This window comes from Vigna angularis, chromosome 1, assembly GCF_016808095.1.
Source record: "Vigna angularis cultivar LongXiaoDou No.4 chromosome 1, ASM1680809v1, whole genome shotgun sequence".
Classification (NCBI taxonomy): domain Eukaryota; kingdom Viridiplantae; phylum Streptophyta; class Magnoliopsida; order Fabales; family Fabaceae; genus Vigna; species Vigna angularis.
Window position 1 is genome coordinate 35,838,454 of NC_068970.1, and position 9,649 is coordinate 35,848,102.

The window sequence follows — 9,649 nt, forward strand, 5'->3', positions numbered from 1 at the left end:
AATTTGAGAAAGATAAACTTTGTTCTGCATGTCAAAAGGGTAAACAAACCAAATCTTCATTTTCATCTAAAAGCATGATTTCAACATCAAAACCTTTAGAACTTTTGCATATGGACTTGTTTGGTCCATCTAGAATTAAAAGTTTTGGTGGAAACTACTATGCTCTTGTAATTGTTGATGATTACTCTAGATTTACTTGGACTTTCTTTTTAACTCTGAAAAGTGAAGCTTTCAAAGCATTTAAAACTTTTGCTAAACGTATTCAAAATGAAAAAGATTTGAAAATCAAAACTTTGAGAAGTGATCATGGTGGTGAATTTGAAAATGAATCGTTTGGAAAATTTTGTGAAGAATTTGGCATTGCACATAATTTTTCTGCACCTAGAACTCCGCAACAGAATGGTGTTGTTGAAAGGAAAAATAGATCATTAGAAGAATTAGCTAGAACGCTTATGAATGAATCTAATGTGCCAAAATACTTTTGGGCTGATGCAGTAAGTACTGCTTGTTATGTGTTAAATAGGATTGTTATTAGGCCAATTCTAAAATTAACTCCATATGAACTGTTGAATGGTAGAAAACCAAATATATCTCATTTGAAAATTTTTGGATGCAAATGCTTTGTCTTAAATAATGGAAAAGATAATCTTGGAAAATTTGATGCAAAATCTGATGAAGCAATTTTTCTAGGATATTCTTTGACTAGAAAAGCTTATAGAGTGTTTTTTGAAGAATCAATGCATGTTATCTTTGATGAGATTGTAGACCTTGAGGTAAATCCTCTTGAGTCAAATAGACCCATTGCAGGTGATGAGGATTACTTAAGAGAAGCCCTTGAGGAGATGTATCTAAATGAAAATTATCCTCCGGAGCTTCAAGAAACACCCCAAGTCGTTGATTCCAAAAGCTATCAACAACCAAGAGGACTATCATTGGACAACATCATAGGAGATATATCAAAAGGGTTAACTACTAGACATAATTTAAATAATTTTTGTCTAACTGTTGCTTTTGTGTCTCAGGTAGAACCTAAAAATATAAAGGAAGCTCTTCAAGATGACAAGTGGTGCATTGCTATGCAAGAAGAGCTAAATCAATTTCAAAGGAATGAAGTTTGGGAACTTATTCCAAAACAAGAAGAATTCCAAGTCATAGGAACAAAATGGGTATTCAGGAACAAGCTTGATGAGGATGGAAACATCACAAAGAATAAAGCAAGGCTAGTTGCTAAAGGATACTGTCAAGAGGAAGGTATAGATTATGATGAAACGTATGCACCGGTAGCCAGGTTAGAAGCAATTAGATTATTACTTGCATATGCATCTTTGATGAAATTTAAACTATATCAAATGGATGTAAAAAGTGCTTTCTTAAATGGTTTTATAAAAGAAGAAGTGTATGTTAGTCAACCTCCTGGCTTTGAAGATTTTAAATTTCCTGATCATGTTTACAAGTTGGAAAAGACCCTTTATGGTCTTAAACAAGCACCTAGGTCTTGGTATGAAAGACTTAGTACCTTTTTAATTGAAAATGAATTTTCTAGAGGAAAGGTTGATTCAACCTTATTCATTAAGAAAGTAGGAAAACAGATTTTAATCGTGCAAGTTTATGTAGATGATATCATTTTTGGGTCAACTGATGATTCTTTGTGTGAAGAGTTTGCAAAATTAATGCAAGGTGAATTTGAGATGTCTATGATGGGTGAGTTAAACTTTTTCTTAGGACTACAGATAAAACAAATGAATGGTGGAACATTCATCTCCCAAACTAAATACTGTAGAGAAATTCTTAGGAAATTTGGTATGGATAGCTGCAAGGAAGCTAGTACACCCATGGGTACTTCATGTTATTTAGATAAGGATGAAATTGGAAAAGGAGTGAATGAAACCATGTTTAGAGGCATGATAGGATCCTTGCTATACTTAACTGCTAGTAGACCAGATATTATGCAGAGTATTTGTGTATGTGCTAGATACCAAGCCAATCCTAAAGAATCTCATTTGACTGCAGTTAAGAGAATTCTAAAATATCTAAAGGGAACTACTTCATTTGGACTTTGGTATCCCTCTGATGCCTCACCTAGTTTAATAGGATACTCTGATGCAGATTATGGTGGCTGTAAAATTGATAGAAAAAGTACTAGTGGAACCTGTCATTTCATGGGATGTTCTTTAGTGTCATGACACTCAAAGAAACAAGCATGTGTAGCTTTGTCTACCAACGAAGCTGAATATATTGCAGCTGGAAACTGTTGTGCCCAAATTTTGTGGATGAAACAACAATTGGAAGACTTTGATATCTTCCTTGACAAAATTCCTCTAAAATGTGACAATACTAGTGCGATAAATTTGACCAAGAACCCCATAATGCATTCAAGAACTAAGCATATAGAAATTAGGCACCATTTCTTAAGAGATCATATTCAAAAGGGGGATTGTCAAATTGAATATGTTGATACCTTACATCAATTAGTTGATATCTTTACCAAGGCTCAACCTAAAGATAGATTTTTTGAGCTTAGAAGAGAGTTAGGAGTGTTAGACATATCTTAGAATCAAAATCTATGAAATTTTTGCATTTTTCGTAAACTTAACGCTTCATAATCGATTATCACTAAGTTATAATCGATTATTCATGCATAAAATTCAATTCTGGAAAATCTTGAGCAGATAATCGATTATCATTATGCATAATCGATTATCATGCAATTCTGGGCAGTAATTATTGAACTGATAATCGATTATCACGAGCCATAATCGATTATCGCGCTGACAGTTTCAAAAATAGAGCCGTTGGAGCATCCCATAACGGCTATAAACGGCCATAAATGGCTAGTTTTTCCATTTTTCTTATAAATAGCCCCCCATAATCGATTATTAGACACTCCTTTGTACCCAAATACTGCTGAAATCAAATCTAGAGCTCAAATCTTCTTCATTTCTCTTCACCTTCTCAACATCTCATTTTCCCATTCTTCCTCCATGGCTGACTCAAGAAGGCACCGTCGCAGAACAGTTGGAGCCTCCTCTTCTTCTCAACCACGTCTTGCAAACATAGATGGATGGATTTCAGATCAAGGGAAACATGCAGACTTTGTTAATTCTTGGCAAGAAAGGAAGATCATGGCGGTAAAGTTTATTCGTCTTGATTTTTTTCGCTTCTATGGCTTTCAATTTCCAAACACTTTTGCTGAGCAGGGGTTAACGCATCTGTTAGAACAAAAAGGATGCATTTATCCTGATCTTATAAGAGTCTTCTACTTCAACTTGCGCTATCGAGATGGGATAATATCTACTAAGGTCAAGGGAGTACACATCATTTTAGATGATGACGTATGGACCAATGTTGCTCAACTTCCCATCTGGGATGATGCTGTCAAAGTCCATTTAGGACTTGAAGATTTCAATAGGATGATGACTTTTCAATCCTTCCTGCGACATCCTGAACGGCAAACCAATAGAAGGCAATTACTGGTTGGAGGTTTTAAAGTTGAAGAAAGGATGATCCACTACTTGATTGTCTGGATTTTATGTCCTAGAGCAACCAACCATGCTCAATGCTCTGAGCAGGATTTACTTCTGTTGTATGGGATTCTAAATCACATACACATCGACTGGCCTGCTCTCATTGCTGACACAATGGTAAAAGCCAAGAAATCCCATTCATATCAATTTCCTTATGCTCTTCTTATTTCTAGGATTTTAGAATTCAAAGGTGTACTTGTTGAAGGAGAACTCGTTCAAACTATTGAAGCTGTGAGATCAGAAATTGGAGATACTACCTTTCGTCAAATGGGATTCATTACTAGAGGCAGAGTCCTTATTCACAAAGATGATGACCATCCTGATGTAGATGAAGATGATGACATGGACACTCATATGGTTGATCCAGTAAGTGTTGCTGCTCCGTCTGATGCTGGACCATCCAACATACCCTCCTCTTCCTCAACTTCTATGGAAGAACATTTTGCAAGGTTATCTAAACAGTTGGAGGATATGAGTCTTGCACAAAAGACTCACTTTGAGGAGATTTATGAGTAGCAGAGATCTGTTGATGAGTACATGGTTGATCAATTTCTTGATCTTGATGTTCGCCTATCTAACATCGAGGGTCATCTTAATATCCCACCTCCTGAACGTTCTCCTAGTCCTGAATTCTAGGTTTTAGGCCTCTAAGTTTGATTGTTATGTTATTTTCTTTATGGTATTTAGTTTCTTAATCTTTATGAATTTCATGTAATTCCTTTATGTTCTTAATATAATGAGCTTTTATTTTGTGCATATATTCCATTTTTGAGGGGGAGCTCATATTAAGGGGGAGGTTATTACATTATTCTTTTTGCTTATGATCAAAAAGGGGGAGAAGAAATATAAGGGGAGGATTAAAAAAAAATAGTTTTTAATTGTACAGGTACTGCTAACTCTGTGGTTGTCCATTAGTTTATATATGTTGCAGGTAAATCTGAGTTGCTTTTAAAAAGAGAGTTTTTGATCATCATCAAAAAGGGGGAGATTGTTACCAATAAGGAGTATTGGTAAAACCTGAAGATGTGTTTTGATGATGCTGCAACTTATAGATTTTGGATGTAGTAGGAAAATATTTAAAAAAGCAACTTGTAGATTTTGAATGTAGTAGGAAAATGTTAAACATTGTAATTTTTACTAGTATAATCGATTATGGTTAAGCAATAATCGATTATCACATGTTTTTGTACTAGAATAATCGATTATCATGAAGCAATAATCGATTATCACAAGTCATACTTGAATAATCGATTATCACTTCATATAATCAATTATCACCTTTTTTGAAAACTCTGTAATGGACTTGAATAATCGATTATCACTTATAATAATCGATTATTCATGGCAGTTAGGAGTTGACCTTTGGCATTCAGTGTACTTGGCTATATAATTTGATTTGGAGAATTCAGAAAAAAACGTTTTTTGAACTGAGAAAGCTTAGAACACTGTGTGTCAGAGGAACGTTCTTAGAGAGCTTTTTGTTCATTGTTCCCTTGCTTGGTCTTGTGAAAGGAGAGGCTCGCGTATCGTGTGTCCATAGTCGGAGCAGACTCTCTTCAAGTTAGCAAGGTACTCTGCCTGCTCTTGTGAAAGGAGAAGCTTGCGAATCGTTGGTCGATTGCCGGAGCGGTTCTCTTCAAGTTGGTAGAGTGGTTCTTTTCATTTTATTCCTGTTCATTTGATTGTAATCTGTTAAACCATTTTTAGTGGAACTGTTAATCACTATTTATAGTGATTAACGACTAGACGTAGATTCTGTTGAATCGAACCAGGATAAAAATATCTGTGTGATTTTTCTATTCCCTACACTCATATTATTTTACATATATCAACTGTTTGATTAATTTTCTGAAAGAAAATTATATTTACTAAAAGGACCAAATTAATTTTAATTGTGATCGAACACGTTTTCTGCTGCACTATACTCTTCGAAAAATACCCCCTCCGATACCAACATTTAACTCTCTTGAGCTAAACAATAAAAGTGTTTTAATTCTCTTTAGAATATCCAAACACAATTAGCGTTGGTTTATAAGTACAAATTCTGATAACTCTTAGTGAGAGGATAATTATAATACAAATAAATTTGAGAACTTATGAAGTTATTTCTTTTGTTCTATGAACAAACTCAGACGATGTAAGCTTATTGAGAGAATAACAGTGTAATGATACAATAATAGCAATGTGATCATATGAAGAGATTAAAAGAGTGACAAGAAGCATAAAAAGTCATAGCATAGATTTTATGGCTTGTATTTTGGCCTTTAGTAGCATACGTTATTCATAGGCTTGTATTTTGCCTTTCTTGTTTCTTTCTTTTAGTTTGATTATAAATAAGCTTATATATTCTTATTTTCTTTAAGCTGAAAGTAATGTGGGACTTCACATTTGGACATAAAAGAAAGAAGAATAAATAAGTCTCTTATCCTTTTAGTTTCTTGTAATGCAAGTTATCTCATGTATAGTTTTAGTTTTGATCTTTAGACTAGTTAAGTAGCTTATATACCCTTAGAAGGTTGTAGAATTAAGATATTTGTGACTTAAAACACCCTTTAAAGTTATTGTCTAGAATTTAGGCCTCCAAGTCCCACATCCTTTAATTTTCTCCACCTACTTCACCTCCTAGTGCTATATAAGAAACATAAGGTCTCCTTTGTATATACACTTTGAACACCTTCAAATTTGAATATAAAGAGTGTTTATGCATTCAATTGCATTACTTCTTTGAGATGGAATTATATCTCTTAGTCTAAATTCGGATCTTATCTTGGGAAGAATATGTGGTGATCCTCCTTAGCATTTATCTTGAATCCTTTCAAGTGGCATGCCTTCCAATTCATAAGTTTCCTCTCTTTTCTCTCTTACGTTTTTAGTCTTTTAATTTCATTTCTTAATTGTTCTTATTTAGTTCTTAGTTTTATTTCTATGTGGTATCTAAAGCCTTAGGTTTGATCAATTTAGAAGTGCATGTTACATAGAAAAAGCCTTTGTTTTCTTTCCGCTAGCGCCTAATGCAACTCTGATTTGAGTGAAATTTGTTTCTATTGTTTCGTTTACATGTTAGGAATAATATTCATTCCTTGTTTCACTTTAATTCTATGGATTATTGTGTTCATTGGGTGTTAATTCATTCAATACTTCGTAGTTTTGCTTGTTGTTTGGTTATTTTGAGTGAAGTTTGCAAGTGAGTTGGAGTGATCTTTACCTTCATTTTGGCCAAAATCAAGAGCAAACACTAAGGAGAGTGTTGTTGTTTTTAAGTGATTTTTGTTGTTGTTCTAACCTCTTTTGTTATGAGTTTTGCTACTATTTTTTGTAGTAAATGTGTACAGGTTCAAGGCATTCTTCCTCCAAAGGAGACAACACTCATGGAAGCACATATAGCAAATTGGACATGAAGAAAGCCTTCAAGAAAATCTGATGGAAGAGCCTGAGGAGTTCGTACCGACGGAGGCAGCAGAAGGCGATCCGGATCTTCGAAGCTTCTCCGACGAGTGAAGACGCAGCGGAATGGAGAGGAAACGCGAGATTGAAGGGGAAAACTGATATCGAACACTAGAAATCCTAGGATCTAGGGTTTAATCGGTGTAAGTCAAAGGTAAGGAGGATGATGATGCTTTGTTCGGTGAGAAACCCTAGGAGGACGAAGAACTCTATTTTGACCGATTAATCGATGGAACAAGGGCATGAATGGAGGGAAAGAAGATTAATCGGTGAAAAGTGACTTACAATCGGTGAAGACGGAGGAGAAAGGCCGATCTGTGGTTGGAGGATGGTTGGAGACGATGAGATCTCGAGAGCGAGAAGGAGACGCTCTAAAATGTGGAGGGATGCACGATGGATGCACGAGGGAGGAAATGAGAGGTGCGGTTGTGATGTGAAGGAGAAATGAAGATGTGGTTGCTGACGTGTGCTGAAGGAGGATGTGGCGCTGATGTGCGGACACACAGTGGCTGGTGATGCGTCAGCGTGGAAATGAGAGAGTAAGCACAATGGAGAAATGGAGAAATGAAAGAATGAGGAAGGTGCTTGGAAGGTGGCTAGAGGCGGTTCATTGAGACTCTCTAGCCTGACTTTCAATGTAGAATTGTGTCTGGATTTTCTCTACAAAAATCACAATTCATTATGTTTAAAAGTGAATGATACAATGGTAAAGATGAGTATTTATAGTAACCCGTACTCCAAGAGAAGTGTAATGCATATACAATAAAATGTAACAAAATACAAGAGAACAATGAGGTAATTTCATGAGGCAGTATGCCATCAAAATCCAGAAGCAAAATGATCTTCTCAACCTTAAAATGGAAAAAGAGTTTAAGAGGAAAGGAAAGAAAGAATATGCACATCAAGAGTCCAACCATTCTACTCATGGTCATGGCCCTTTCAAGGAGCATCTAGAAGATAGAGCTTTTGACCAATTCTTTCAATTGCCAAGGTTCAACTTGCACCTTTCAAAGGAGAAGAAGATCCTCCCATTTGTTTAAATTTGATAGCTAAAGTAGATCAAAATTTTGGTTTATATAGTGTAGATGAAGCATTTCATGTAAAGTTAGCTTGTTTAGCTTTAGAGGAATGCTCTAAACAATGGCTAAATAGGAGAAACTTAACCACTATGGGCTCACCCGCAAGCACATGGGAACTTTTTAAGGACATTATAATCCAGTGCTTCGTACCTACTCACTACTTTAGAGACCTCTTGGTTAAGCTCTAAAGGCTTAATCAAGGTAGACGAAGTATGGAGGAGTATGGACGCAAGCTCAAAGTGCACATACATCGTACTAACACCATTGAAAATGAACAAGGTTTATTAGTGGACTTAATAGCAACATGATATAATTGAATTTCATAAAGACGAGAATTTTGATGTATATCACAACAAATTTTCATACTCAAGAGATGCTTTCTACAAATCCTCATAATTAAATGATAAAGCCAAGGATGTATCTAAGGAGCCCACTAATAAATCTTGTCGTCATTCTTCTTCTAACCATCCTTCTTCCCAACCTAAAGCCCCTTCTAGACCAAGTCATATTAAATGTTTTAAATGCTTAAGACATAGTCATATAGCTTCTGCTTGCCCCAACAAAATTCAATGTGCATTAGAGGTAAAGCAATTGTCACTAATGAGTCTACCTCTTCCTTACCTTCACCAACTTATAGCTCTTCTTCCTCATCAAGTGATGAAAAAGAGAAAGTAATGCTTAATTGTTTAAATGAGTACCTACAAGATAGAAAATAGGAGAGAGAGTAAAAGAAGAAAATAAGAGAAAAAAAAAGCGAGGAGAGAGTAAAAGAAGAATATGAGAGAAATGAAAGAAACGAGAGAGCAAAGAAAGAAAAAGAAAAACTTGTTAGAGGAAAGGAGAAGGCACATGTTTTTGAGAAAGTGCTACTAAAGGCACCTTCCCCTTCCGTCATTCAAATGGATCCAAGCCATGATAGGGGAGTTTTTCAATCCTTCTACTTTTCTCCATTTCCTAAGTTTTCTTTCTTTGTTCCAAAAGAATTTTGTACAAATCTTACACCTCCTTCTTCCCTTATTTCCAACTTTTCAATAACCTTTTCTGAACCATATCTTGAATTAGTGTTACCCCTTTAGTTACATTCCACTCAAGACAAAAATAATTTTTTTTCTAAAGAGGGTCTCATATAGTTTTTACCAATAAATACAATAAAAATCTAAGGAAACTTTCTTCTAGTATTACTTGTCTATATAATTTGTTTAACAACCATAAATTCATTCATAAAATGTTTGATGCTTTTTGTAAATTGGCATTTGATCCAGGAGGAGTTACTTTGGCTTACAAAAAGCAATAAAGTCAATCCGTAATGGCATGCTTCCACAATAAGTCATTAATCTCTCTCTTTTTGCAGGTTTTTCAAGATTCAAGATCAAATCATCTCCAACCTGGAAGGGATGATGTGATCATATATAGAGCAAGGATGAAGAGATTAAAAGAGTGACAAGAAACATAAAATAACATAGTGATAACTCCCAATTTTTACATATTTTTCTTAGATTGGAAGTTATTTTTAGGTTCTTTTAGTTTCTCATTTTCCAGAATTAGGATAGTTTATAGATTTTTCTTTAATTTTAGGGTTTGATAAAAATAATGTTAATTTTC